The sequence below is a fragment of the Diabrotica virgifera genome, chromosome 2 (genome assembly GCF_917563875.1).
Source record: "Diabrotica virgifera virgifera chromosome 2, PGI_DIABVI_V3a".
NCBI classification, from domain to species: Eukaryota; Metazoa; Arthropoda; class Insecta; order Coleoptera; family Chrysomelidae; genus Diabrotica; species Diabrotica virgifera.
This window is the reverse complement of record NC_065444.1, coordinates 219,310,477-219,320,025: the sequence shown is the minus strand read 5'-3', so window position 1 is coordinate 219,320,025 and position 9,549 is coordinate 219,310,477. Positions and strand designations below refer to the sequence as shown.

The 9,549-nt window shown below is 32.2% G+C and overlaps 1 long non-coding RNA gene across 1 annotated transcript; it reads left to right on the top strand.

Moving 5' to 3' along the window:
- Positions 1-2,272: 2,272 nt before the first annotated feature.
- Positions 2,273-2,883, top strand: LOC126880379 (uncharacterized). The gene is made up of 2 exons (XR_007696580.1): positions 2,273-2,549; positions 2,622-2,883. It is a non-coding gene; the product is annotated as an uncharacterized LOC126880379 (long non-coding RNA).
- The last annotated feature ends 6,666 nt before the right edge of the window (positions 2,884-9,549 follow it).

Here is a 9,549-nt window from a genome sequence, read left to right as displayed (position 1 = left end):
AGAACCGCTTGGATTGACATGAAATTTGGCATACACACAGCTAACAAGTCAAAGAAAAAAAGTGATATTGTGCCGATATGTGCTTTTGCCCTGGGGGTGGTTTTCACCCCCTCTTGGGGGTTAAAAAATATTCGTCCAAACAAAGTCAGGAAATGGGTAAACTGGCTAATTTAAAGTGACTTTTGTTCTATAGAGTTTTTTCACTAAGTCAATACTTTTCGAGTTATTTGGCAGTGAATATGTTCATTTTTTCAACAAAATAACCACGCTTTTAGACGGTTTTTCGCAAATAACTCAAATTGTAAGTATTTTGTCGAAAAAGAATTCTTAGCAAAAATATAGCCTATAAAAAATTTAAAAAAATAGTGAATATATCACGTTTTTTTATTTAGTAGAAGCACAGTTATAGCTAATGAAATATAGGTTCATATTCGTCAAATTCCAAGTGGAATACTTTAACGTGAAATAACCAAAAATGAAGCACATTTCGGGGAAAACTCATTTAAACTTATTTAAAGTGTTTAAAAAAAGCTTTATTTTTGTTTTATAAAAAAAATTTCTAGCATCAAAATTAAACAAGTTACGCTCAAAATAAAGTTAGTCCCTTTTGGTTTTGGTAAAAAAATCGAGAAAATCACCCCCTAATTAGTACCTTAAATGAACTTAATCGTAACGACTTCACAAGTTTCTTGACTCGTGTATATATTGTTTATATGATCTGTAAGTTTCATCGGTTCAAAGTCCTTATTATTGAAACGGCTGTAGTTAAAAGGGGTTGAACGAGTCACTGATCACGAATGTATGCAAACTTAGAAACACCAAATCTTGATCAATTTTTGTCTAACAGAAAAACAAAAAAATACATGATATTCAGAAAAGCAAATCTGACTTTTTTATATTTCGAAACTTTTGGTATCTAACAATTTTTAAGTTATTTTGAAAAAAAGCATATTTTTCAAAATTTAAATTTTTAAAAATTTTACTTTGAAACCAAATTTTTTCAAAAATAAACACTTTGAATGGATGAAACTTACAGATCATATAAACACAATATAAGTAAAATAATTTATGGAGCGGCAACGATTAATTTCATTTAATTTGCTAATTGGGGGGTGGTCTTCCCGATTTTTTTTTTGCAAAAACAAAAGGGACCAACTTTATTTTGAGCGTAACTTGCTTAAATTTAATGCTAGAAACTTTTCGTAAAAACAGAAATAAAGCTTTTTTTAAACACTTTAAAAAAGTTAAAATGGATTTTCCCCAAAAAGTGCTTAATTTTTTGGATATTTCACGTCGAAATATTCTATTTGAAATTTGGTGAATATGAATCTATATTTCATTGGCTATAACTCTGGTTCTACGAGATTCAGAGACCTAACGCGTACACCATTTTTTTTACTTTTTTATAGGCTATATTTTTGCCAAGAACGGTTTTTTCGACAAAATACTTACTTTTTGAGTTATTTGCGAAAAACCGTCTAAAAATGTGGTTATTTTGTTGAAAAATGAACATATTCACTCGCAAATAACTCGAAAAGTGTTGACTTGGCGAAAAAGCTCTATAGAACCAAAGTTACTTAAAATTAGTCAGTTTACCCATTTCCGGAGTTGTTTTGGACATATATTTTTTCACCCTCAAGAGGGGGTGAAAGTCACCCCCAGGGCAAAAGCACACGTCGGCACAATATCACTTTTTTTCTTTGACATGTAAGCTATGCGTACGCCAAATTTCATGTCAATCCAAGCGGTTCTTTAAAATTTAGAGCAAAAACCGTGAAAGAATGAACTATTTCAATTTTTTCCATCTTTTCTTCTGAATTTTCCAGTACTCGCAGTCTTTGATGTATTTCCTGTATTTGCTCTTTTAAATTCTTGTTCTCTCTCTTAATGTTCTCATCTCATTGTACTATAATATAATCTGTTTTATGACGAATATTGTATTTATTAAAATATCTATGTATTTTTCTGGTTGTTTTTAATCACTCGTTTTGAATAACAGGATTAGCTTGATTGTCCTCTAATTTTCTTATATTTTCTTGTATCTTTTACTTATATTCTTATAAATAAATGTCGGTTATTGATCCGTCATTGCATCTCCTCCATAGTTCAATAATTCATTTGGTATACCATTTTAAGTTGCAGTTTTTGTCTTCTCTAGTTTTGCAAGTGATTTTTTGTACTTTACGCTTGTTTATGTCAACTTTTTCGTTTTATGGTAATTTCTGATGTTTGACGTTTCAACTTTAGTTGCTATTCTTCTGTAGGGTGGACCCAAGGTTCATAGATAGGGGTTAGGTTATCTCATAACTATGTGGGCGGAAGCGAGAGGGAGGGGAATGCCTACGTCACTCGTACGACAAAGTCAAGTTTGACAGTTGTTTGTGGTTATATTTCCGTATATTTTTGTGGAATTTTCTTATAATATCGTTTATTTGTTTAATATTTGTTGAGTTTTTAAGCATATAAGGACAATATTACTATAATTACTTATTTGGGTCCTATACAAAGGCAGTAATGACTTGTGAAGTGTGTTTTCGTAACCGTGTAAAGTTAGTTTAAAAATTATAATATTACACATAATAATATGTATATTACACATATAATAATAAAACATTTTTTAGATGAGTGGTGGTAACATTTGTAGCATAGCTATATGTAAAAGCAACTCCAAAATTCCTGAACCAGATGGAAACAAAATAATGTTTTTGGACATTTCCCAAATACCTTAACATTATCAAACAATAATGGATAATAAAATGTTACAAGATAAATGGGCCTCTAAACATAAGAAAATAGGTAGCAAACATTTCCTCGTGTCTGAATATGTTAATATTATGTTACGTCTTTTTTATATTTTAACCTAATAATAAATTATTTATATTATTCGTTCGTTTGTTGTTGCATACCACCAAAAATGATAAAAGTGCTGCACATTCCACGAAAAACATAATAAGTAAGTACCTACATATTAGTATTTTTGATTTTAAACTTTTTCTTCTATTTTTTTGGATTTTTGTGCTAATTAAGTTGTTTTCTCCATTTAAAACACACATAATAAATGTTAAATGAATTCTAGTTTTTTGTTAGCAGACTATTGATTTTTAAGGGAAAAATTGATATAATTACCAATATAAGAACCACTTAATATACCTATACCCAAGAAAATCTCAAAATATATTGCAAAACCTAAGTTTTTGAACCTTTTATTAGCATTGACTCTTATGACAATTTTAAAATTGTCGTACGGATGACGTATTCCCGCCTTTAAAAAGCCAGCCTTTGATTGGTCTACAGTTATGAGACAACCTACGCCCTAATCTATTAACCTTGGGGTGGACCAATGAAAACAATCCACCTTGATATTTGGCAGTATTTATTAGATTTTAAGGAAATGAAGAAACAGGTCGATATTTGATCTAAGGGGGACACATTTTTACGGTACATACTTCTGTCATTTGTCAACCCCCTCCCTTCCACTTTACAGGGGAACAGGGGTCGTGTACTAATAAATAAAAAAACAGAAGGTTAAGAAAACCTGGGGCTATAGTTGGGTTTTAATTTCAATATTTTATAAAGGCTAGAATATTCCACAGGGTGTTGTGAAAATTGAGAAAAAACCCAGATTGATTGGTACACCCGGTATACAATGAAAATTTACCTGTTTGGTAACAATATTATTACAGCGATATTGTTAAAGAATAAGGCTATAACAAATTAAAAAAATTACTTAAATCGGACAACAGGTTTAGGAGATACGAGTATACGAGACATCAAAAAAGACCCATTTTTGGGGTGCCCGTTTTTCGTGCCGGTGAGTGTATTTATTTATACAGGGTGTCCAAGAAAAATTACTTTTAATTAAATTAATTGACACAAAAAGAAGAATGTATGTAATTTATTTAACTCAAAATACATTCTACTGCTGACAGAAAATAGAAAAAAATGGTTATTTGATAAACAAACATTGTTTGTTGCTAAATTGATGATTCCTGATTCCTGATGATGAAATTCATTCATTTTTTTTATGAAACGGTTTAGTGATTTTGATTAGAAAATGTTACGCAAATATATTTGTGTAAAGCCGGACTCAAACGACTCGTGTACTTGACGAATAATCGTTACTTGCGTTATTTACTATGTCTTTTGGGAGGGTTACTAGAACAATTCTTTGACAATAAATGGTAGTATTAACATTATTATTATTAGTGTTTGACAAATAGTACAATAATTGTACTAGTAACCCACTCACACAGCATTGCCAGTATATGCAAATGACGATTATTCGCCAAGTACACTAGTCGTTTAGTCCGGCTTAATATTAAAAAACGCAATTAAACAGTTCAGAGTGGGATTTCAAATACCAAACAAAAAACAAACTTGTAACGTAAGACGTAAGGCTTCTCTTTTGACCGTAAATCAGAATTAAAATTTATTTAATTAATGTTCGACTGGTATATTATTTGACAAATAATAACATGATTTCGAAGTCAGATAAGTATGATTTAATACCCTAGAGCGTTATTTGAGAGTATGATTTAATACCCTAGGGCAGTGGTTCTCAACCTTTTATGTCTGACGACCCACCTTCTGATGTTTTTTCATATTCGCGACCCATCCCTCACCCATGATGATATATATGTACGTTATGCAGCTACTGTAAGAGCCACGCCGCGACCCACCTGAAATCCGCCCGCGACCCAATAGTGGGTCGCGACCCACCGGTTGGGAAACGCTGCCCTAGGGTATTAAATATAAATAACTAGTTAAATACTGTCAAGTTGACAAATAACAACCTAAGTAAAACTATGGTTGCCACAATTACGTTACGACTATTTCTGGTAAATGTACTTATTTAAAAACTAATTAATATAAAATTCATTCAAATTTTTTTCATATAAAGAATATTTAGTCGGACATTAAACGTTGAAAGCACCACGGGTATTATAGATAATAACCCTTTCGGTCAACATCCATTGACCTCAAGCGTTATTATCCTTATAATACCCTTGGTACCTTAATAACTATTAAAACAGCAACTTCCACTTATTCTACGTGGTCTCCTACGATTTTCGGACGTTAACAAATATTCTGTCGCCGTAAAACAATAGCCACATTTTTCCTTTTCTCGAGAGTTCGTGTCGTGAATAAATTTCATTGGCATAAACCACGGACTACTTAGGTTCGCAAAAATAAAAATTAAGCGGGGAGCAATTTAGTTTTAAGACACGCCACATCTTTTTACACAGTGACACTAAAGATAAATCATCCCAAAGATAATCCAAATGGATGTGCGACTTGAACCAGAATACACTGGTGTGTCGGATCGACCTATGGATTAGCAGTATGTCAAGAGATGGGACCTTGCGTTTAATTTATAAATTGATTCCTGTCTAGTGTCATCTCTTACTTTGTCTTTACCTGTCTAGTGTCATCTTTTGTTCACTTCCGAAATAAGGTTCATGAGGACAAGGTTGTCCTATGAATTTCGTTGAAGATTTGCAATCGGAAGCCATCCAGGGAATTAATAAAAATAATTGTTCAATTTTCTGAAGTTGTTAATCATCTTGCGTGTCAATAATATACAATTCCCGGATATTTAGGTCCTCTAGACTCTAGACCTCCACTTCTTCGTCACACGCTAGTCAAGACTTTCATCCCTAATCCAATATACACTAACCATCAAATTTAAAGCACCACTTTAAAAATGGGACATTTTTGATGTCTTGTATTTCCTAAACCTGTTGTCCGATTTTGGTGATTTTTTTTAATATGTTATAGCTTTATTCTTCAAGAATATCGATGTAATAATATTGTTGCTAAACAGATAAGTGTCATTGTATACCGGGTGTAACAATGATAGTGTGTTTTTTTCTCAAAGTTTGGAACATTCTGTGGAATATTCTGGCGTATATAAAATATTGAAATTAGAACTTAACTACAGCCTTAGGCTTTCTTAACATTATGCTTTTTGATTCATTCGCTTATGTTGGATAATAAAAAAGTTAGGTACTTTAACAACTAGCAACGTTCTTCATCAATACAGGGTGTTTCTAAATAAGTGCGACAAACTTTAAGGAGTAATTGTGCATGAAAAATAATGACCGTTTGCTTTATAAACATATGTCCGCAAATGCTTCGTTTTCGAGATACGGGATGTTGAATTTTTTCTTACAAACTGACGATTTATTTATTGCTCTAATACTGGTTGAGATATGCAAATTAAATTTAATAGGTTTTAAGAGGTAGTATTTTATATTTACCATTGGCGTAAGAATTTTATATTTACCATTGGCGTGCATACGGGTAATATGACCGGGTAATATGACCCGTATGCACGCCAATGGTGAATATAAAATTCTTAATTCTATGTCAAAAAATGCGCACTAACTACCTATTAAAACGTACTAAATTTTATTTGCATATATCAATCGGTTTTAGAGCAATAAATAAATCGCCAGTTTGTAAGAAAAAATTCAACATCCCGTATCTCCGAAACGAAGCATTTGCGGACATATGTTTATAAAGCAATTGGTCATTATTTTTTCATGCAGAATTACCCCTTAAAGTTTGTCGCACTTATTTAGAAACAACCTGTATTGATGAATAACATGGCTAGTTGTTAAAGTACCTAACTTTTTTATTATCCCACATAAGCGAATGAATCGTAAAGCAAAATGTTAAGAAAGCCTAAGGCTCCAGTTGAGTTTTAATTTCAATATTTTATATACGCTAGAATATTCCACAGGGTGTTCCAAACTTTAAGGAAAAAACACACTTTCATTGTTACACCCGGTATACAATGACACTTACCTGTTTAGCAATAATATTATTACATCGATATTCTTGAAGAATAAAGCTATAATATACCTACTAAACAAATCACTTAAATCGGACAACAGGTTTAGGAAATACGAGACATCAAAAATGTTCCATTTTTAAGGTGGTGCGTTAATTTTGATGCTTCGTGTAGTTATAAATTCGTGAAATGTACTATTTAAACGAATAAAGAAATATAAGGAAAAGGAATAATATTATCTGGACTAAATAAACCATTATATACCAAGAGGCAGCGCTGAAAGATCTATTTGAATTTACTAAAGCTAGATTTTTCACAGTTGTTTACTGTGAGTGAGTGAAACATACTGCGGTCGGTCAAGCGAAACGTAGAACAGGGGTTACTGAGAGGGTATCAAAGTTGCTTTCCTACGAAGCTAAATATTTCCATTTACTAAGGCTGAAAATCAGTACACACATTCTAAATTAAATATAAATAAAAGTTATTATAGTCGGTCAGCTGTATGACGGGACAGAGCCGGTCGGTCGGCCCCAATAGTCGATTGAGGAAATGAAGCATTTTAGCTCGCAATCTTTTCATCGAACATGGATTTACTTGAAATTTTCAAAGAAGGTAGGGAATAGTCCAAGGATCATTTTCTATATCATGCCGCTATCATACGCTAAAACTTTGGGGGTGGTTGCCACCCCATCTCGGGGTGTGGGAATTTTTTATTACATTTTAACCATGTAATTCGATAGAGAAAGTGATTCTAAGAAAAAAATGTTTTTTAAATTTTCTTTACCTCTCTGGGTATTTCTTTTCTGACCTATTTAAAATGCCTAATTTTGGAAAAATTGGAGTTTAAAGAAAAATTGATTCTTTGCAATTTGGTATTTTTCATCTTTTACTTCAAAATATCTCCGAAAATACTGAAGATATGAAAAAAATTATAAACTACTAAATTGTAGCTTTTTTAATGACTAAAATTACCCTGCGCATAGATGATTTTCATTACAGTGAATAGTTAGCCAGATATAGCTGTTTAAAACCTCTCTTTACCAGCAAACTCCCCTTTATTCGAGCCCTTGAAACCCACCCCAATTAAAAACTAAGGCATATTACGGAATTTAATTTACACAGTCTTATAGTTCTTTAAAAATCCTACAAAATCATTTTTGAGGGGTCTCGTTACTGAGAGGGTATCAAAGTTGCTTTCCTACGAAGGTAATTAAATTCATTTACTGAGGCTGAAAATCAGTGCACAGTGAGATATATTATTTTTCCAAAATTAGGCATTTGAAATAGTTTAAACTCCTTGAGTTTATTGATAATATAAATATAAACGGAACTACAGAAAGGTGAAGACCAATTTTGAATTAGGAAGGTAGTTAGGGGGTTGTTTTCACTGATTTTTTCGTAGAGAAAAGCAGGTGCCGATATTTTTTTGATTATAAGTTGCTTAATTTTCATGCTAGAAACTTTTTATTATTTTTTTTGAAAGCTCTAATTGTATACATACTTCAAAAAAGATTATTTAAGTTTTTCTCGAAAAATGCAAATTTTTTCCCAATATTTGGCTTTGAATATTTCAAATTATGCATTTGACGAAAAAAGATAATCTTTAACATGCCGTATCTCGGTTTGTATTGGTTTTAAAGATATTATTGGAAAAGAATTAGATTTGTGTTACTCAAAGATACAATTTTGGTATCTACAGTTTTTTTGATTAAATGCATATTTTTCGAGGTATTCTCAAAAAACCCTCTAAAAAATTCTATTTTTTCGTCGAAAAACTGTTATTTTCAAGCGCGAATAACTCGAAAAATATTAGTTTTACGAAGAAAATGTAAAACACATTTTTTTCTTAGAATCACGTTTTCCATCCAATTACATGGTTAAAATGTAATAAAAAATTCCCACCCCCTAGATGGGATACCTTCTGTGAAAATTTCAAGTAAATCCATGCTGGACGAAAAATTGCGAGCCCAAATGCTTCATTTCCTCAATCGACTATTGGGGCCGACCGACCGGCTCTGTCCCGTCATACAGCTGACCGACTATAATAACTTTTATTTATATTTAATTTAGAATGTGTGTACTGATTTTCAGCCATAGTAAATGGAAATAAGTACCTTCGTATGAAAGCAACTTTGATACCCTCTCAGTAACCCCTGTTCTACGTTTCGCTTGACCGACCGCAGTATGTTTCTCTACACACTCACAGTAATCAACTGTGAAAAATCTAGCTTTAGTAAACTCAAATAGATTTTTCAGCGCTGCCTCTCCGTCTATTATCATCGTTGAAATTCTACTGTGAAGTAAGATTATTTTTTGATTTATACTTTTTGTTTCAAAATCTTCATTGATGGGATATCCCGGGGTACGCTTCTGCTCAGTTTGTAACCACTTTGAATATCTCTCCACTGCTGGTAGAATTACCATGCAAGTCTGATTAATGGGAAACTTGATAACAGATAAATTTATTGCCAACCGCTGGTATCTGTTTCTCTTCACGTCTATCAGATCTCAGGTCAACTATAAACGTTGGAATATTGCATTAGAGATGTATATAGGGTGAAGCATTAATAATTTATATTGAACCAGGAACTACGTCGATTTGATTTAGTACGGCTTAATCGGGTTTGGTGTAGCTGTAAATTATCTTTGAAGCTCTCAGTCTAGTTGGAAAAATTAACTATTCTAACTTTTATACAGTGAGGACGTTTGAGTTGGAATAACTTCATATTCTCGAGAATGGGCGACTAGAGATG